Source organism: Rhinatrema bivittatum, chromosome 8, assembly GCF_901001135.1.
Source record: "Rhinatrema bivittatum chromosome 8, aRhiBiv1.1, whole genome shotgun sequence".
Lineage (NCBI taxonomy): Eukaryota > Metazoa > Chordata > Amphibia > Gymnophiona > Rhinatrematidae > Rhinatrema > Rhinatrema bivittatum.
This window is the reverse complement of record NC_042622.1, coordinates 208,506,710-208,528,132: the sequence shown is the minus strand read 5'-3', so window position 1 is coordinate 208,528,132 and position 21,423 is coordinate 208,506,710. Positions and strand designations below refer to the sequence as shown.

At 43.2% G+C, this 21,423-nt stretch overlaps 1 long non-coding RNA gene across 1 annotated transcript; it reads left to right on the top strand.

The window, feature by feature from the left end:
- The first annotated feature begins 943 nt into the window (after positions 1-943).
- Positions 944-17,698, top strand: LOC115097098. Its single transcript, XR_003858205.1, has 4 exons — positions 944-1,109; positions 9,986-10,019; positions 13,992-14,253; positions 17,510-17,698. It is a non-coding gene; the product is annotated as an uncharacterized LOC115097098 (long non-coding RNA).
- Positions 17,699-21,423: the final 3,725 nt, after the last annotated feature.

The following is a 21,423-nucleotide window of genomic DNA, read 5'->3' as shown; positions in this document are numbered from 1 at the left end:
CACAGGGTACGCCAGTGAGCTCCTCAGTTGAAGCAGAGATCCAGAAGTAGAACACGGTAGTGGCACACCGGGCAGCAATGGAGGCTTTGAAAAGCAGGTAACTCACAGAGGAAGCGTTGCAGCAAAAGCACCAGGGAACTAGGAGAAGCGTAGATCCCCAGGATGAAGGCCCTCCGAGGAGCAGATAGCCAAAAGCAAGAAAGGGCTCCCAAGGAGCGGGTACCCAGCGAGGAGAAAGTCTAAGGCGCTGGAACAGAAGTCCGCGGAGCGGAATCAGCAACAAGGGAACTCATTGCCAAGTCGTCAGTAGTCAGGAGCAGTCAGCTTAAGTATCTGGGGTTGTAGACGTCATCAGAGGGGAACGCCCTTGAGGTTCCCGCCAGACAAGGCTTAAGACTGTCCTGTGCGCGCGCGCCTAAGTGATTCCGGAGGCAAGATGGTGGTCGGCAGCGCCTCCAGGAGGCGCGGTGGTAGCTGGCGGAGGCCGCCACTCTCCCCAATGGAGTCAGAGAACTGAAGAAAGAGGTGAGCATGAGAGGTCGCAGCTGTATGCGACCGATGGGCGTAACACAGGGATTAAGATTTAAAAGCAGAATAAAAAATGTGGAGTTTTAGGTTGGTTTTGAATAAGGCCAGAGCAGGGTGCATGATGCACTAACTAAGGTGGGAAGTCTATTCCAGTCATGCAGTGGGCCGAGTTGGGAGCTGGCAGTGGAGGAGAAGGGCAAAAATAAGTCACCTATTTACCTGGGGTGTGGAGCTCATGGGGAGTGGTAATGAGGAATGTAACATTGCTTTGTGCATTTGTATATTAAAGCACAGTAAACAGTCCTGGAACAGGTTGAGGGAGATGGTAGTATTTCCCTCCCAGATATTGTTTTACTCTACTGGTCGCCTTTCTTTTTCCCCAAAGTTGTGTGTTCTTTCAAGGTGGGTGAAGTGCTGGAGATATTTCCGGGTATCTGCAGATGGCTTTCATCAGCTAATATTAGCACCACCATTGGGCTCTTTTTGTTTTTCTGTTTTCTCATTTCCTGCTGAGGGAAAGGCTGAAAACTTTGCTTTCACTTTTGAGACACAGGAGTAAACAGACAGTCAGGACAAAGAAGGTAAGCATTTTGGGTGGTCTCTCCTGAGGATTCCTGCATGCCTCTCTTTCTAGTTTACCTGCTGGATGCCTTATAAAGGACTGCAAACCAGTATCTGATACGGAAATGAATGGCAGCTCAAGAACTGGGGAGACAACGTGAAACAGGCAGAGAAGGGGGTTCTCCCCAGCCAGCTCTGAGTGTCAGATGTTGACATTGGGCTGAACCAAGGCCAGCAGACAAAACAGGTACCAGATTTGGCAGCCCTAACATTTCTTGCTGAGGTGAGGAGCAGGGTCAGTGTTGAATTTAGAAAGTTTGTGGCAAATCAGAATAGGGGAGGGCAGTAACCCATGTTACTTCTAATGGAAATACCACAAATATTATGAAACTATGAATCCCTTTTGACAGAGCCGTAGCTAGCCTGTGCTGTCACGTTCTCGCAATGTGGCTGAAAGGCCTCCCTTCCTAGAGCTTTGCTTCCCGGGGTACGGAGAGCTGCTGCCCCTGCTCGTGTCTGCTCTCCTCTCGGGGCCATCCTTGGAGGGGTCTCATAGTCGGCCTGCACAGGCATTTCTCTTTGCTCTGCCCTGCCCCGCAGTTAGAAGCAGAGTGGCCTGCAGGGCCGCAAGAATCATCATCCGTCTTTCCCCCTTCAGTTGGGAGCAGGAAAAGCATCGCAGCGCGGCAAAAAGAAGCATTGGCTTCCCCCCTCCTCTCCGGCAACTAGAAGCAGGAAGATAAACTGCATGGCCTGCGGTGCCGCAAGGAGCATTGCTGGCCTCCCCCACCTCCAGTCGGGAGCAGAAGATGTTGTGCAATGCACGGGCTGCAAAATAAAGCACCCGTTCCCCCCTCCCCTCCAGCAGCCAGGAGCAAAAGGAGCACTGCATGGACTGTGGTGCCACAAGAAGCATCATCAGCCTCCCCCGGTACTCAGGAGCAAGAAAAGAAGTGCGGCCAGTTGGCAGGAAGAAGCACCGTCGGCCTTTCCTACCCACCCCCACCCTCCATAGTCAGCAGCAGCATGCCAGAGGCTAGAAGAAATCTGATGGACTGAAAAAAGAGGCTTCTGTTGCTGCACCTTTTGCTTCCAGAGGGGGAAACCAGTGAGAAAGCATGTGTGTGTGTGTGTGTGACTGAGCATGTGAGAGAGTGAGCCTGTGTGTGTTTGAGTGTATGAGCGAGCAAGTGTGAGTATGTGACTGAGCAAGGTTGTTATTGTTTGAGTGTTGGCAGTTACTGCTGTTTTGGTATGGGAGTAGAGGAGGACGGGAAGGCTCATCTGCATACTGCTCCCAGCATCCCCCCAAGGGAGAGGAGTCCAGAGGCCCCGCAAGGTTTGCAGTAGAGGAGGACCGGAAGCGCGCGCCGAATCTCAAATACTTCCATTAACTGAGTGAAGATTAATTTAACCGTGGTTTAAGAGGATTGGTAAGTATAGTTTTCAGAAATTTTTGGGCTTATAAAAGTTTGGTGAAAGGTGAAATTAAGGGATATATTCTTTAGAGTTTGTGTGTGTCTGAGGTAAAAAGCAAGCCAGAGATAGTTAATTCTAGTGTCTGTCTTTCCCACCCACTCAACCCTTGATTTTTAGGCACAAGTAACTTTCCCACCCTTGATTTTTAGGCACAAGACACTTTCCCACCCACTCAACCCTTGATTTTTAGCCACAAGACACTTTCTTATTAAAAATCAATCAGGGTCTTATCTAAAACATAATATTGCACCAGCCCTTATTGAAAGTTTAATCATCCCCTTTTGGACACTAGCTGATTAATTACTAAATTCACCTGTAAATTTAAAGTACTCTCATTCCAACTCCCTTAGTATCCTAAACTTAACTAGGAACTCAATAAAACTAAGATGAAGGCAGCAGTCCAGCAGCAAGAGGGGGGCTTTCCAGTCTTTTGCATTGAGTGTCACATGTATGATTTTTTACCCGCCGGTGAGAGATTGTATGTGTGCACTTGGTGCAAAGAGCTCCTGGCTCTCAGGGAACAAGTCCGATCTCTGGAGGCTAGAGTAGCAGACTTGGAGGAGCTGAGGGAGATAGAGAGGTACATTGTTGAGACCTTCAGGGACATAGTAGCCACGTCCCAAATCCAGTCTGGCAGCCCCAGTGCTGCCTTGGATCAGAAAGGTCTCCCAATAGGAGAACCTCACCCTGGTGTAGCAGGAAGTGATCCTGTAGCAAGGACCTGCTCTCCAGGTGATGCATTGTCCTCTCGCACTGAGGACAAATCTCCCAGGGCTACTGCCCAGGAGGGAAGGGTTAGGCCGGCCATCATAGTTGGTGATTCGATTATTAGAAATGTAGATAGCAGGGTAGCTGGTGGACGTGAAGACCGCCTGGTAACTTGCCTGCCTGGTGCGAAGGTGGCAGACCTCACGCGTCACCTAGATAGGATTATAGACAGTGCTGGGGAGGAGCCGGTTATCGTGGTACATGTGGGCACCAACGACATAGGAAAATGTGGGAGAGAGGTTCTGGAAGCCAAATTTAGGATTTTAGGTAGGAAGCTGAAATCCAGAACCTCCAGGGTGGCATTCTCTGAAATGCTTCCTGTTCCACGTGCAGGTCCCCAGAGGCAGGCAGAGCTCCAGAGTTTCAATGCGTGGATGAGACGATGGTGCAGGGAAGAGGGATTCAGCTTTGTAAGGAACTGGGGAAATGTTTGGGGAAAGGGGAGACTTTACCGAAAAGATGGGCTCCACCTTAACCAAAGTGGAACCAAGCTGCTGGCACTAACTTTCAAAAAGGAGATAGAGCAGCTTTTAAACTAGAACAAGGGGGAAAGCAGACAGTCACTCAGCAGTGCATGGTTCGGAGAAATGTATCCTTGAAGGATACTAATGAAACAGGAGAGTTAGGGCATCCCAACAGAGAGGTTCCATTAAATGCAAACATAGTTCATATGCCTATGTGTAAAAAATCACCAAAGCTAATGATTTCCGAATTATCCCAAACAACTGAAAAGCAGGTTGTTAAAACAAGCAAAAAACACACTTTGAAATGTCTGTATGCCAATGCCAGAAGTCTAAGTAGTAAGATGGGACAGTTAGAGTGTATAGCAGCAAATGATGAGATTGACATAATTGGCATCACAGAGACTTGGTGGTAGGAGGATAACCAATGGGACAGTGCTATATCAGGGTATAAATTATATCGCAATGATAGGGAGGATCAGCTTGGTGGGGGTGTGGCACTTTATGTCTGGGAGGGTATAGAGTCCAACAGGATAAAGATCATACAAGAGACTAAATGCTCAGTAGAATCTATATGGGTAGAAATCCCATGTGTGTTGGGTAAGAGTATAGTGATAGGAGTATACTACTGTCCACCTGGACAAAATGGTCAGACAGATGATGAAATGCTAAGAGAAATCAGGGAAGCAAACCAATTTGGCAGTGCAATAATAATGGGAGATTTCAATTACCCCAATATTGACTGGGTAAATGTAACATCAGGACTTGCTAGAGACAAAAAGTTCCTGGATGTAATAAATGCTTGCTTCATGGAGCAATTGGTTCAGGAACCAACAAGAGAGGGAGCTATTTTAGATTTAATTCTTAGTGGAACGCATGATTTGGTGAGAGAAGTAACAGTGGTGGGGCCACTTGGAAACAGTGATCATAACATGATCAAATTTAAACTAATAACTGGAAGGGGTACAATAAGTAAATCTGCAGCTCTAACACTAAATTTTAAAAAGGGAAACTTTGATAAAATGAGGAAAATAGTTAGAAAAAAACTGAAAGGTGCAGCTGCAAAGGTTAAAAGTGTTCAACAGGCATGGACATTATTTAAAAATACAATCCAAGAGGCGTAGTCCATATGTATTCCGCACATTAAGAAAGGTGGAAGGAAGGCAAAACAATTACCGTCATGGTTAAAAGGTCAGGTGAAAGAGGCTATTTTTTTTTTTTAATTTTTTATTTATGCATTTTCACAAAACAAATTCATACATTTGTTACACCATCAGATACAAGGAAAATTTCTTTTTTTCTTACATTTATAAATCATAAGCTATACATCATTTGATCTGATAATCTGAAAAGGAAATAATTCAGAAGGATAGCTAACGTAAAAAGAGCGATTCAAAGGAAATAGAATAGCAGGATAAACACCCGCTTCCTGTAACAATTGAATATTGAGAGTCTGCTGGCATATATTATTTGCATCAAACAAACCATTACAGCAAATTATTGGGTGTGGGAGTCAAGGAAAACGCGCAGTTGTGAAATTTCAAAGAATACATATTTTTGATCCAGGTAGATAATCTCACACTTGCAAGGAAATTTTAAATTCATCTTCCCTCCTATAGCTTCTATCTCAGTTCTCAAATTAATAAACTTCCTTCTCCTCTCCTGAGTTACCCTAGAAAAGTCTGGATAAACTCATAATAAAAACTTTTTTAAATATATCCAAAGCAAGAAACCTGTGAGGGAGTCTGTTGGACCATTAGATGACAGAGGAGTTAAAGGGGCTCTTAGGGAAGATAAGGCCATTGCAGAAAGACTAAATGAATTCTTTGCCTCCGTGTTTACTAATGAGGATGCTGGGGAGATACCAGTTCCGGAGATGGTTTTCAGGGGTGATGAGTCAGATGAACTGAACGAAATCACTGTGAACCTGGAAGATGTAGTAGGCCAGATTGACAAACTAAAGAGTAGCAAATCACCTGGACCAGATGGTATGCATCCTAGGGTTCTGAAGGAACTAAAAAATGAAATTTCTGATCTATTAGTTAAAATTTGTAACCTATCATTAAAATCATCCATTGTACCTGAAGACTGGAGGGTGGCCAATGTAACCCCAATATTTAAAAAAGGCTCCAGGGGCGATCCGGGTAACTATAGACCAGTGAGCCTGACTTCAGTGCCGGGAAAAATAGTGGAAACTATTCTCAAGATCAAAATCGTAAAGCATATAGAAAGACATGATTTAATGGAACATAGTCAACATGGATTTACCCAAGGGAAGTCTTGCCTAACAAATCTGCTTCATTTTTTTGAAGGGGTTAATAAACATGTGGATAAAGGTGAACCGGTAGATGCAGTGTATTTGGATAGGAGGCGATGTCCATTCGTGGATTACAAGCTGGTTAAAAGAGAAGAAACAGAGAGTAGGATTAAATGCTCAATTTTCTCAGTGGAAAAGGGTAAACAGTGGAGTGCCTCAGGGATCTGTACTTGGACCGGTGCTTTTCAATATATATATAAATGATCTGGAAAGGAATAAGACGAGTGAGGTTATCAAGTTTGCGGATGATACAAAATTATTCAGAGTAGTTAAATCACAAGCAGACTGTGATACATTGCAGGAGGACCTTGCAAGACTTGAAGATTGGGCATCCAAATGGCAGATGAAATTTAATGTGGACAAGTGCAAGGTGTTGCATATTGGGAAAAATAACTGTTGCTGTAGTTACACAATGTTAGGTTCCATATTAGGAGCTCCCACCCAGGAAAAAGATCTAGGCATCATAGTGGATAATATTTTAAAATCATCAGCTCAGTGTGCTGCAGCAGTCAAAAAAGCAAATAGAATGTTAGGAATTATTAGGAAGGGAATGGTTAATAGAACGGAAAATGTCATAATGCCTCTATATCGCTCCATGGTGAGACCACACCTTGAATACTGTGTACAATTCTGGTCGCCGCATCTCAAAAAAGATATAGTTGTGATGGAGAAGGTACAGAAAAGGGCAACCAGAATGATAGAGGGGATGGAACAGCTTCCCTGTGAGGAAAGGCTGAAGAGGTTAGGGCTGTTCAGCTTGGAGAAGAGACAGCTGAGGAGGGATATGATAGAGGTCTTTAAGATCATGAGAGGTCTTGAACGAGTAGATGTGACTCGGTTATTTTCACTTTCGAATAATAGAAGGACTAGGGGGCATTCCATGAAGTTAGCAAGTAGCACATTTAAGACTAATCAGAGAAAATTCTTTTTCACTCAACGCACAATAAAGCTCTGGAATTTGTTGCCAGAGGATGTGGTTAGTGCAGTTAGTGTAGCTGGGTTCAAAAAAGGTTTGGATAAGTTCTTGGAGGCGAAGTCCATTAATGGCTATTAATCAATTTTACTTAGGGAATAGCCACTGCTATTAATTGCATCAGTAGCATGGGATCTTCTTAGTGTTTGGGTAATTGCCAGGTTCTTGTGGCCTGGTTTTGGCCTCTGTTGGAAACAGGATGCTGGGCTTGATGGACCCTTGGTCTGACCCAGCATGGCAATTTCTTATGGAGTTTATTGTATTATAATTATAATTCATTTTACTCATGGCTTTTTCAGGGTCAAGCCCACACCCAACATGCCATAGGCTTAATACTATAAGGGTTCCATACCATAAGGATTCCATACCATAAGAGTTCCAAGTGTCTTTTTTTTTCCCCCCTTTTAGCAGGGTTTTCTGGTTGGCACCAAAATAGTGCATGTAAATATAATACACATGTTGTAAGAGACTTTTAGTATCAAAAGACTGTACTTTGAATGATTTCATTTTTTAATTGTGTGTGGGGAGGGTGTGACTTGGGGGGGCAGGTACAAAGCTGTAAGGCGGAGAGTGGAGCTCACGAGGAACATGCTGGGATTTAATTTTGAAATTCCTGCATGTGCTTTATGGTGCTGACTTTGTATTTGCTACAAAGCAGGTGCAAAGTCTGACGTTGTGCAGGTACTCCTGGTTCCGGCTGGCCCTCGGATTTTCAAAGAGAAACTTTGTGGGCGGTTTCCCAGCCTCTTAAATTGTGTACATTGGATACGTCTGATCATACTGAATCCTCTCATCTATCCATAAGTTACAGCAACAAATAAGTTGCATGCTCATTATTTCAACATTGGAAACCTGACTAATTTAAATATGGTGAGCACTATTTGATACATGGATATATAAATATGTTTGTTTGTGGAATTTTTGAGGGTTCTGTTTTAATATGTATGTCATTTGTACCCCGCCTAGAATTGTAGACAGAGCGAGTTATACATTTTAATAAATAAATAAAGCTCATGGTTTCAGGATCCCCACATTGGTTCTGATTGAGCTGGAAGCCCAAAGGAGCAAAAGGAAACTGCTCAGGATGAGGGCACATTTTATCAGTTGGCCATAGGTGCTAAACTGCCTGGGTACGGTTCTGCTTTTTAATTATTTATATTTTATTAATATTAAATATTTCATCTTCCTTTGGGGTGACACTGGTAATGCGCCCCCTAGGGACTTGCCTGATCTCTAAACACTAACTGATTCAAAACTGGTCCATGCTTACTGTATCCCAGCTGTTTATTTATTTTATTTATTTATTTATGGTTTTTCTTAACTGACATTCATCAGAGACATCATGCCGATTTACATGTAACAGGGGAAAACGCAGTAGGAAAAGAGCAGTTACAAAAAAACAGGGAAAAGAAGAAGTGGGAGGTGCATAAGAGGAATGCACGACAGAAGGAGTGTCTTAGGCATGAGAGAATTAAAGAGAACTTATATACACAATATGTATCCCAAGTTTAAATTGGGATGTAAAAGGGACTTATATACACAATATGTATCCCAAAATTTAAGTTAAAATCACAATCTGAATCCCAAATTAAGTTGGGATGTAAAAGAACAAGTGGCTAGGGGCATATACAATGTCTAGTATTATTATATACACAGAATGTTTCCCAAGATTAGATTGGCATGAAGCATTGGCAAGTTAAAGTATAGCGAGGTTAAGTGTAGGCTTGTTTAAATAGCCAAGTCTTGAGTTTAATTTTGAATTTCTGCGTACTCTGCTCTAGTCTGAGTTCGGGTGGCATGGTGTTCCAAGCATAAGGGCCAGCGATGGAGATGGCACACTCTTTTGTAGATTTGAGGTGTATATGTTTCAGAGATGGAGTGTGGAGGGTATCTTTGTATGAGGATCTGGTGGCTCTGTTAGAGGCATGGAAGAGTATCGTGTCTTTCATCCATTGCATGTTTTGGTTGTATAGGGTTTTGTGTATTATAGTGAGTGTCTTGTAAGTAATGCGTTGGTGGATGGGGAGCCAATGCAGCTCTTTGAGTATAGGGGTGATATGATCACATTTACGAGAATTTGTGAGTATTCACGCAGCAGCGTTTTGGAGTAGTTGGAGAGGTTTGATCATGGCTTTGGGTAGACCAAGAAGGAGGGAATTACAGTAGTCAATTTTGGACATGATGGTGGCTTGCAGAACTGTACGGAGGTCACTGAGGTAGAGGAGGGTCTGAGTTTTTTTTAAAGTATTGAGTTTAGCTTCGATTTAAATAGGTCCTGTTCCAGAGTAAGTCGCAGGTCAGAGGGAAGAGAAGGGCCAGCACAATACAAGGCCCAGCATCCAGATTTCAACTGGGTACTTCTACCGGAAGGAGCAGTGCTGAAAGCCTCCAAAGAGGATCAAAGTACAGCATTAAGCCATCTGATAAATTACTTTTCCCAGTCCATGAAGTGCCATTGCTAACTGGCTCCAGATTTTCAGGACAGGATGAGTCCTGCTTTTACCCCATTGCATGCAGGGGCTTGTAGTTCTGATTTCTCTGTTACACTACCTAAGAAAAACAAGACTACAAGTCCCTGCATGCAGTGGGGGCAAAAGCAGGATTGAATGGGCCAGTCCTAAAAATCTGGAGCTGGCTGACGACCCTAGTCTTGAAAGTGAGCAATGCAGTCTTAAAGTGGGAGTAATCCAGTAAAACAGTAATCAGTTGGAGTAGCCAAGTAAATCAGTAATCAGTGGAGGCTCTTTGATATTGGAGAAATGCGATCTCCAAATCTGCAGCCAAATAAAATATGTGCTACTGAGCTTTGAATTGGAGTTTACCAATCTACTGACACAGCAGATAAAGTGCATAGCGGCGTGAGAAAAAGTGATTCTCTTCTTTGCTTTATTCCCATAGTGCTACTGAGGAAACCGCTGAAAGAGCATGGAAGGTAGGATTTACAGTTGTACAGACTGTTTTTTAATCTATGTTGCTGTATATTTGGTGATAGGAAATACAAATTGCCAACCAGTAAGATCAATAGTGGAAAATACTGACCCCCAAGGGATGGGCCCTTATTTTTCTGTTATTGCACAGATAGGGTGATCGATGTTGGTATAAAATGCTAGGAAAGAAAGTTTGATGTTCTCATGGACTTCTACCTGCTGCATGAATTACACCAGTTCATAGGTTTTCTGCTCTTTGTTGGTGAGCGTGAGTTTGCTTAGTTTAATGAGAGGTGCTGTTAGAAGTTTGAGGTCTCATATTCCCTGTTCAGTACAGTAGGGATTAAGCAGGCATGGATTTAAACACAAGCGCACGAGGCTTGTGCCTCAGATAGCAAAAATCTGGGGATATCAAATGTCCTGCCGCCCTGCCAGTTTCACCCAGCCTGTTCTATCACATGCACAGATGCCCCTTTCCCTCCCTTCCCATGGCCTTCTGCAATCCAATCCCTTCCCAGGGCAAGCCCATGAACGTGTCCTGCCCCGCCCCACCCCCAGCATGGAAGACCGGGGGTGGGGCCTGTGAGTGCAGCCGTGGGCTGACTCAGCTCCATCCCTGTGCTTGCTGCCATCCATTTACTGCATGACTAAAGTCCTCATGTTGCTCGAGTTGCCGGGAAGGGGATCAGACCTCAGAGGTCCATGGGAGAGAGGATGGACAATGGAGGTCCTAAGGAGATGGTGGGTGGAGAGGATGAACATCACAGGGATGGAGGAAGCATGGACATTGGAAGTCTATGGGGGAGGGGAGAGAGGTAGGAAAGCGAGGATGGACAATAAGAGAACTGCGGGGGAGGGGAGTTGGAATCATAGGGCTTGGGTTGGGGGAGGGAGGGAATGGAGGTTAAGGCATCAGATCAGAGGGCAGGGAGAGGAGGGCAGCATGGCACAGTGAGTGTCCAAAGGCAGCAAAAAAACCCAAAATCTTTCATTGGGGGATGAACAGTCTATTAATTTTATTGACCTTGTATGAAAAATCCCTAAGCTTGAAAAGTTAGATTCTGCCTTTCTAAACTAGGGATTTTCCATGCCACACCTGGTGAATTTGGTTTACCGATTTGCATTGTGAAAGAGTTGAAAAAAATACACTGCTAAAAACATGGCGACATCACATTATTACATTCCCTGGAAAAAGCCCGGCCTTTGCCAAAGGCTGCAGCAAAGAGTCCAGGGATACCGAATGCAAGTTTGTTCAATGAATGAAGGTCCAGCTTGATTTCCTGCCTGGGTAATACATAGTTGGAGGATTATATATTTTTATGTTTTATTTCCAGTCTGAACCAGAAATAGTGTCTAAGGTTCCAGGGCTGTAAATGTCCATTGTACATAAAGCCGTAGAGAGAATTGTTTTTCAGTGAAATGGGAGGCGCAGGTTTTGGAGGTCACTTATCAATAGATAGCCTATGGGAAGAGAAAAATATTGCAGTACATAACAATTCCTGGAAACACCAGGCAAAGTTCTACAAAGTAAATCCATGCAGAAACTCTATTTGAAAAGTAAGGTTTGAAGAAGGATTGCAGCATCAAAGGGGAAAATCAATTCCACTCAAAAAAAAAAAAGTCCATAATTCCATGCACTATGATCCAGCATTCTGTGATTCTCTTATAGTAAAATCTGCTATTGTCACATATATCTGTGGACTTTCCTCTGTGCAGTGGTTCCCAACCCTGTCCTGTGAACCCCCTAGGTAGTTGGGTTTTCAGGATATCCACAATGAATATGCATGAGAGAAAATTTGCATGTTATGGAGGCAGTGCATGCAAATTTTCTCTCATGCATATTCATTGTGGATATCCTGAAAACCCAACTGACTGGCAGGTCCCCAGGACAGGCTTGGGAACCACTGCTCTAGTGTGACCTCCCAGAATCACACACTGTTGCTCAGCACTCCCTGTGATTTACCCCACAGTTATTCCGCTAACAAAATCTGTCCCTGTATCTTATCCCATGATAAGCACAGGGACTGCGAGTCAGTCCCAGCAACAGCTCCCTCCTCCTTTGGTGTGGGATTTCCTTTCCAGGAGGAGGGGTGGCCACAGGAACTGAGCACTCCTGTAGGAATCCATTGGTTGTGCAGTTCAGTGAAGTTCAGTGTCCAACCAAAAAAAGATTTAAGAGGGGGTCTGAATTAGTTCCCGGCGGAAATGTCCTACAAGGGGCCATGAAGGTAGCTGCTACACTGAGAAACAAAACCTGTTGAGTTTCTTCTTTTTTTTTTTTTAGCTGGATCACCACTAGGGAGCTGCCAGAGACTACTGGAGAAATTCAAGCATGCTAGACTAAGTCCACCATTTAACTTCATCTGTCATGTCGCCATGTATTTTATGTGCCATGTCTCCTTCATTTCTGGGGTTAGGGCTGGGAGGGTTCTAAAGAGGCTACAGCTGCAGAAGTCTTTCAGTTTTGGGGTCAGGTCAGAAGTAGAGTTCCAAAAATGAATACAAAATTGGTAGCTGGCAAGATTTGTTTTTAATCACCATCCCCCTCCCTCCTCGATCCCCAGTCCCATCTCCCCCGGTTCCAATCCCAGACCATTTTACCGCTTCCCCTATATCATCCCTTCTCCATTGCCCCCATCCACTAGTGCACACCTTCTTTGCTCTCCTAAGCCTTGATCCAGTCCCCCATCAGGCTCTTACTACCTCCTACTGTGGCTTTGTAGAATAAGCCAGGTGGGGAAAGAGTCAGCCTTCCAGTCAGTTGGATTTAGGCCAGGCAAGGAGAGAGGCTGGGTGGAAGGCCTTCTGGGGGTAGCAGGTTGGGCTGGAAGGATGGTGGGATGGACAGGAAGTGAGGCAGGCAGCCCTCACCCACAGCTCCTTGGGTTCCTGCTCTGTGGGTTGGAGGTAGGTAGATAGTAGTGCAAGTAAGGAAGAGGAAGTAGAGTTACCGTCTGTCTTCTTGCCACCTGTAGTTTTTTGGTTGCCACTAGTGACCAGGCAACTGTATTTTAAGATGCTAAGGAGCCCTGTGGGGCAGTCCCAAAGATTCTATGGTTGCCCATTTGCTGCAGCTTTGGGTTTGGACTTGTGGTGGAATCAGGAGACATTTCAAGATTGAGGTGGGATGAAGTCTGAAGCAGGGGCGAATTGGCCTATTGGGGCTTTGGGCATGCCCCAGTGGGCCGGTCACCCCAATCACGTGACATTTCTCCGTGATTGGGCGCCGAGTATTAGGGAGGCGCCACGAGCAGTGGTATCCCGAGGAAAGCCAATGCCCCCGGGCGCAGGGAGGCTCATGCAGCCACCAGTGGACCTCATCCCACTGGCAGCTGAGCAGCGACACATAACAGGCAGATCGGCAGGGCCGGGGTAGAGCTCATGTCATCACAGCCCGAAGAAAAAGATCGCGTTTAAATGCACTGATGCTCCTCCTCCTTCCTGCCTGCGAGGCCCCGGAAGTAAACGTTGCCGGAGCCGCATGGGCAGGAAGGAGGAGGAGCATTAGCACGTGCAGAAGAGGAGCAGCCACCGCGGGCTGCCGCAAATCCCAAGTCGCAGCAGCCCGCGGTGTTTTATAGTTCTTGATTTTATTGTTTGATGTTTTATGAGGAATGATGGTATTTTCTGTTTTTCCATTGCTGCATTACATACAGTCTAACTTGTTGTGATTTCCAGTTCAGTTTGTCTGTGCATTTCTGTGTATATTTTATGGTCCCTTTATTCTGTATTTGGTGACTCACCAAATTGTATGTGTAATTGGGTACCCATGGGCCAGTATGGAGAAAAATCCCCCGGGCCACTATTTTCCCACAATCCACCCCTGGTCTGAAGAAACAGGATATTAGGAAGAGAGTGGACGTGACTTCTGGAAGAGGTATTGCAAGGTAAAGAGGTTGGGATGATTGTTGTATTTGACACATGGAGCAGGTAACTGTAATATCTTTCTTGTCTTCCCTTCTCTTCTCTTCCTATAGCTAACTTTCAAAGACCCAAGTTCATTGAAGGAGTTAATATGGCACTTATCAACGCTCTCCTGGATCAGCTGCTTTACGAAAATATTTTCAATGTAGCTGAAAAAGAAATGGTGATAGAAGAGCACAAAATAACTAAAGATAAGGCGCGATGTCTATTTGACATGGTGGTAAAGAAAGGTGACCATGCGTATGCAACATTTATGAGAATGGTGGAGAATGAGGATCAGCATCTCTACTCAAATATGATGAACAATTAAAGCAGGTAATGTCTTGCCTCCTCAGAGCCGCAGATGTTAGTGACATAGTGACACAGTAGATGTCAGCAGATAATGACCATTTGGCCTGCCTACATTGCCCAATCTGATATTCTCAATTGTACAGATGTGACCACCTTCACTGTTTAGTTCTTTATGGTTTCTCCTTCCCCATTACTCGCTGTTATTCCATTTGGCTGACCTTGATGCCTCCTTGTGGGAATCTGGCACAGTCATACCAGTGTCTAAAGTTCCAGAGTCATGCTGGTACTTGCAGGAACTCTCAGGTACTTGCAGGAAGAGGAGGCCTGGAAGGGAAAGATGTGTAGGTGAATCCCTTTGCTTGACCTCGAAAAGTTGCTGGACCTAGACCTGGAACTTGGAGTTGGGGCTTGGGTCTGTAGCAAGACATGGGATTGGAGATGCAGCATGAACTAAAACATAAGAGATGCCATACTGGGTCAGACCAAAGGTCCATCAAGCTTAGCATCCTGTTTCTGACAGGGGCTATCCTAGGTCACAAATACCCAGCAGGATCCCATAGATCCATCTTTCTTGCTCATAACTTAGGGATTAGCAGGGGCTTTCCCAAGTCTACATGGCTAATAATGGTTTATGGACTTTTCCTCCAGGAACTTGTCTAAACTCTCTTTAAATCCAGCTATATTAACTGCTTTCACCATATCCTCTTGCAACAAGTTCCACAGTTTTATTGTTCACCCAGTGAAAAAATACATTCTCTGATTTGTTTTAAATGTGCTACCTATTAGCTTCAAGGAATGTCCCCTAGTCCTAGTACTATTTGAAAGGGAAAATAACTCTTCCTTATTTATGTTTCCCCACTCAAGATTTTATAGATCTCTATCATATCTCCTCTCAGCCGTCTGTTCTCCAGGCTGAAGAGTCCTAAGATATTTAGCCTTTCTCTTAGGGGGAGCTGTTCCATCCCCTTTATCATTTTGGTCACTGTATTTTTTCCTGGTTCCACTATATCTTTTTTGAGATGGGGCAACCAGAACTACACCCAGTATTCAAGGTGCCATGGAGTGATAGAGGCGTTATGATATCCTCTGATTTATTTTGCATTCCTTTCCTAATACCTAACATTTAGTTTGCTTTTTTGACAACCGCTGCAGACTGGGCCAAGGATTTCAAAGTATTGTCCACAATGACTCCAAAATACTTTTCCTGAGTTGGTGATACCTAATATGGAATCCATTATTGTGTACCTATAGTTTTGCATTATTCCTTCTAGGTATCACATGTCCACCAGTCTATAATTTCCCAGCTCACCCTAGAGCTCTTTTTAAATATGAGCATTATGTTGGCCACCCTCCAGTTCTCAGGTTCTGTTGCTGATTTGAATGATGGTAAGAACATATGATACTGGGTCAGACCAAGGGTCCATCAAACCCAGTATCCTGTTTCCAACAGTGACCAATCCAAGTCACAAGTACCTGGCAAATACCCAAACATTAAATAAATCTCAAACTACTAGTGCTTATTAATTAATAGCAGTTTATGGATTTTTCCTCTAGGAACTTATCCAAACCTTTTTTAAACCCAGTTACACTAACTGCTGTGACCACATCCTCTGGCAATGAATTCCAGAGCTTAACTATGTGCTGAGTGAAAAATAATTTTCTTCGATTTATTTTAAATGAGCTACTTGCTAACTTGATGGAGTGCCCCCTAGTCCTATTATTTGAGGAAGATTAAATAACCAATTTACATTAACTTGTTCAAATCCTTTCAGGATTTTGTAGACCTCTATCATATCCCCCCTCAGCCGTCTCTTCTCCAAACTGAACAGCCCTGACTTCCTTAGCCTTTCCTTATAGGGCAGCCGTTCCATGCCCCTTATTTTGGTCGCCCTTCTCTGCACTTTGAAAGAGATCAAATTAATTGCAGACTTATTACAAGCAATCTCTAAATTCTCCTCTCAAACCACTGCTCAGAAAAAAATACTTGTCTTTTATTTTTTTGGGGTAGTTTGAAATATTGCTAGCAGTCACCATTTCATGAATATTGTCCTTCTGTAAGAATGGTCTGCCATTTTGAGATCTTGATCATTTGTTCCAACATATCAACATAATACAATTAAGTAATTTTTCAAGATCCAGATATTACTTTATGAACATTGGCATTGTTTTTGGACTGTATTTCAAGAACCTATCCAATGTGTATGTGTGTGTCTGTGTGGGTTTTGTTTTAGGGGTATGTCATGATTGGACACTCTTTTACTCCAATCCTGTTACCATCTATGGATTTTAAATTTTCTATGAACATACCGTTTTTCACTTGCTAAATATTCTTGAGTCTCCTTTAAAGAACTTGCATTTTTTAAATATTGTTTCTAGATCTAATTATTGGACCTTTTTTAATGTTTGTTTGTCTATTTATTTATTTATTTTACATTTTCATATGTACAAGATGTTTTGTATTTTTGGTTGCTGGCTTTTCAGCAGTTACAATCTGGCAGTGCCCCCCACCTCTCTTAACAATTCATACACTGAATCCCTAGCTCTCAGGCTAAAGGGAGGATGCAGTTACCTTCTGTGTCTGCTGCTTGTATGAATCCCCCTCCATTGATTTCTCAGCTTAGTCGTACTCCTGAGTTACTCCTCTCCTAATTAGTTCTTGCCTATGCAGTTTGTGCTTTCCCCTGCTGGATGGGCTGCCTGAGCATGCCTGCTGGTCCTCTGTCCAGATAGTAGCCAAGTCTGACCCTGCTCAGCCAAGCACTCAGGGGAAGCGTGATGAGAATGCCGACACAGATACTCCCTCGTGTAGCCACTGTTCCATGCAAGTGTGGGGCTCGGTCTGGAAGCGCTTCCAGCCTGTTACTGCTCTGTGATTAGTGCTTAGTCTGGGTGTGCTCGGGGTTTGAAGTCACCTTTCTGTCTCTGTTGCTGATCCATGCATTGAAGCAATAAAGGAGTACTCATTCTGTTTATCCCTTTCCTAGCTTACTGTTTTCAGGTAAGGAAAGGCCCAGCTCATGGCCTCTGTCAGAGCAGTCACACCTTTTGATTCCTTCTCCCTTAGTTATTGATCCATTCATGGAAACCTCAGGTTTTGTGCGTGATCATCTCTCTGTTACGGCTGCATGTCTGAAAGCTCCTTGGATTTTATTTGACGTCATTTACCACGCTCCATCTGGGGATGCTCATGTCCTGCAGTTACTACTGTTCTTCTAGAATCAAATGTGCAACATATTTCTAAGATGTCTTTCCTCACAGTGTTTTCCTGAATCTATCTCAGCTCATCATGAAACGGCTCCTCCAGACTGTCGCCACTTGTTGATGTTCCCTCTGGACACTCCTGAAGAATCAACAGTTAAGGAAGACAACTTGGAGCCAGCTATTTCAGAATCCATCTCCAAGGAAGGAAAGATAGTGCGGTAGACATCAAGGCATCAGCACCATTCAATAAAATTTGTTTTAGCAATAAGTGTTTGTGTTTTATTTGTGACAGTGAAATTAGTGTACACTGTGATGGCAGTTCTAATGAGCCCTTTTCTGAAAGTGTTTTGTGGAATTAAGAGATCATTACAGAGCTCCCAAGTGTTCCACTCTCTGGAGAGAGACTTTACATTAGTCCAGGGTTTTTCACATCCACTCCTCATGCTTTGTGGTACCAATCCCACAATACACTGGGATGTAAGTTCAGAAAACAGGAATGGCTAAAAGTTTTCTGAAAGGAACTGGGTCACTTGGCAGCTCTGTTGTTCCCGGCCTGTACAACTGTGCTCCCTTCCATAGCAATTCTTTACAGCCATTCATCAGAGCTCCTCCTGCTGGTGCAGACTGGGAATTAAGATGCTTTGTGTTCCCTTACTACCAGGGCTTCATGCTGGGAGAGGTTGGATTTGTAGGAGCTGCATATTCTCCTTATCCAGCATTTCTGTCCCATTCCTTACATCACTTCCTGGCGGGACTGCAGGAGCCATGAGATCTCCCACAACCAGCATTCCTGCACCATTTCCTATCGTATCTTCTCCAGCCTCTCCCAGGGGAGAGGATGTAGGGAGTTGTGAGGGTAGTAATCTCCATGCCTTCTGTTAGGGATAGTAGCTGCCCCTTCATGCTGGTTATACCCCCATGCATCTTTTTCTTAATTTCCAACTCTAGCCTTTAGAGATCCTCAGTGTTTATCCCATGCCTTTTTAAATTTGCTTTCTGTTTTTGTCTTCACCACCTCTTCCGGAAAATGTTCCAAGCATCCACCACTCTATGAAAAAGTATTTTCTGACATTTCTGAGATACCCCTGCTGAAGTTTCATATTGTGATTCCTAGTTCTATCATTTGCTTTCCAATGGACAAGATTTGAGGAACATGCATCATTAAAACCTTTCAGGAAGCTGAAGGCCTATATAATCTCTTCCCTGCACCTCCTGTCTCCAGGGTGTACATATTTAGATCCATCATCCTCTCCTCATAAGTCTTCCAATACAGACTCCATACCATTTTGGTCACCCATCTCTGGACCACTTCCCAGCTGTTTCTATCCTTTTTGAGATATGGTCTTCAGAACTTTATACAGGCCCTCCAAGGACCAATATAAGGGCATTATCACCTTTTTCTTATTGTTATTCCTCTCTTTATGTAGCCCAGAATTCTTCTGGCTTTAGCTATTGCCTTGTCACACTGCTTTGCCATCTTCAGATTGCCAGACACTATCACCCCCTAAGTCCCTCTCCGAGTCCATGCACGTTAGTCTTTCATCCTCCATCACATACAGCTCTTTTGAATCAGTGCATACCAGATGTATGACTGCATTTCTTTGCATTGATTCCCAGCTGCCAAGTCTTCATCCATTCTTCAAGCTTTCTAAAATCACTTTTCATTCTCTCTACTCCTTCAGGTATGTCCTCTCTTGCAGATCTTAGCATCATCTGCAAATAGACAAACTTTACCTTATATCCCTTCCGCAATGTCGCTCACATAGATACTGAACAGAGCCGGTCCCAACACCGATCCTTGTGGTACTCACAACACAATTCTCTCTTCAAAGTAGGCTTCATTACCATTACATACTGTCTCCTATCAGTCAACCAGTTTGTGGTCCACTCCACTACATTGGCACTGAGTCCCAAGCTTCTCATTTTGTTGATATAAAGAGCTACTCCTCCTTTCCTGTTCTCTCTGTTCTTCCTAAATAAGTTATAGCCCTGGATGGCCATATCTCAGTCATGAGAGTCTGTCAACCATATCTCTGTAACAGCAACAATGTCCAAGTCCATCTCCACCATTGGGCCTACAGGTCTAGGATTTTATTGCCCAGACTATAAGTATTGGTGGTCATAGCTTTCCAAATTTCTCCCTTGGTTTGATGCTCTTCCTAGTCACCTTTTCTGCTTTTTTTTTTAGTTGATTTTATTTTCTCTTCCCACTTCTTGCATTGCTTGAAGATGACATGCCAAGTTTATTGGCCATCTCCTGCCATCCCCTCTTAGTTTAAATGCCTGATGATGTATAATCTAAATTTCATACTTAGCATCCTTTTTCCTATCAAGAACAAATGTAGACCATCCATACCATATAATCTTCTATTGCTCCATACACCCCCCCAGCATGTATAGAACCAGAAATTGAACTTCTCTATATGGAAGAGCCTTTCCATGAACAGGTAATACTTCTGAAAAGGCAATGGTCTATGCCATATGTCTAATCTTCTTCCCTAGGTTTTAGAAATCTTTCTGTGCTTCAAGGATACCATTGCTAGCAAGGTCATTGGTTCCAAATGGATAATAACATTGATATCAGAGTCTCTTCTTTCTTCTGTAATTACAATGACTATCTGGTTGGTATTTCTACTGGCTGAAGATCCTGGAAGGCATTTAACTCTTGTGTCCCAATCAAAATTATTTCCCAAATTGATACCTCTGATGACAGATTTTCCCAGGAGAAGAAGCTTTGTTTTATGTTATTTAATAATGTATAAGGGTTTCTGAGTATACGGGTTGACTAAATCCCTTTCAGAGATCACTTCATTTCCTATTGCTGGCGCTTCTTCGTTATCCAGTGCAGAAAAGGTATTATGTAAGGGTAATAGTGGGGAAAGTGGGTGTCTCTTAATTACAGACTGTATTTTGCCAGAGCCCACTATAATCCATTTATTCCTGGGTTTCTGAATCCTGGATGTGTGAATTCTCTGTGGGAGTGGGGGTTGGTATTCAGGATGCTGGACAATTGGGGAAATTAGGTGTCCTATAGTCACATGTCTTATTCTGCTAAAGCCCACTGTAAACTATTTATTCTTGTGTTTCTGAATCCTCTGTGGGAGATATGTGTGTCAGTTTAGTGAAATGCATGTGTCTGTGTAATGTCTGAGCACTTAAGTTGTTTGTGGTCCTGACTATTGCATGCTACCAATAATAAAGAAGGATTATTATAGCAGATGTAGGGATTACCAGATATAGGGAACTAAGGCATGACAGAATTTGTCTCATTGATTAATTTGAATTTGTTTTGCTTGTTATATTAGGCTTTAAATAACATATACATCTAATACTGATTTAAGAGGTATGCCCAGATTTACAGGAGCTGGGCCAGATATTCTGTATGTTGCAAGATAAGGGATCATCTTTGAAACCTGAACAATTCCTCTTTCAAATGTCAAACCTGTTTTTCATTGCAGATAGCTGAAATCAATTTGGGCAATCCTTAAATCTCCACATGATAGGCCTTGGGACAAAGGCAGCACAAATGTTACTGAATAAAAGACATTCTGCTAATAGTGATTAATATACAAGTTGTTAGATTGGTACTTAGGTCTCATATTACTAACTTAAGTTCTTGGAAAAACTATTTTAAAAAGAAAACACCCTAAGGGTGGGTGAGTGGGTGTGGTATAGCATGGAAGGCAGTAAATAAACACCTTTTGTGGATACCAGCCCTTTGTTTTAAATTAATAAACACAGTAATTGAAATACACAATAACAAGAATTCAAAAGACACTATCAAACTAGGACAAATCTATAAAGATTTCAGACTATTAAAAAATCACAGAACTGCAGAAGAAAAAGAACAACGTCAGCAAGAAATCAATCTATATTATGACTAGCAAATTAAAAATTAAACTTAACTGGCCACAAGCTCAGTGCATATGTGTGTCTCTATAGAGGCACCTGTAAGTAGTTCTTGATGACCCCTGGATAATTTTACTCTGATAT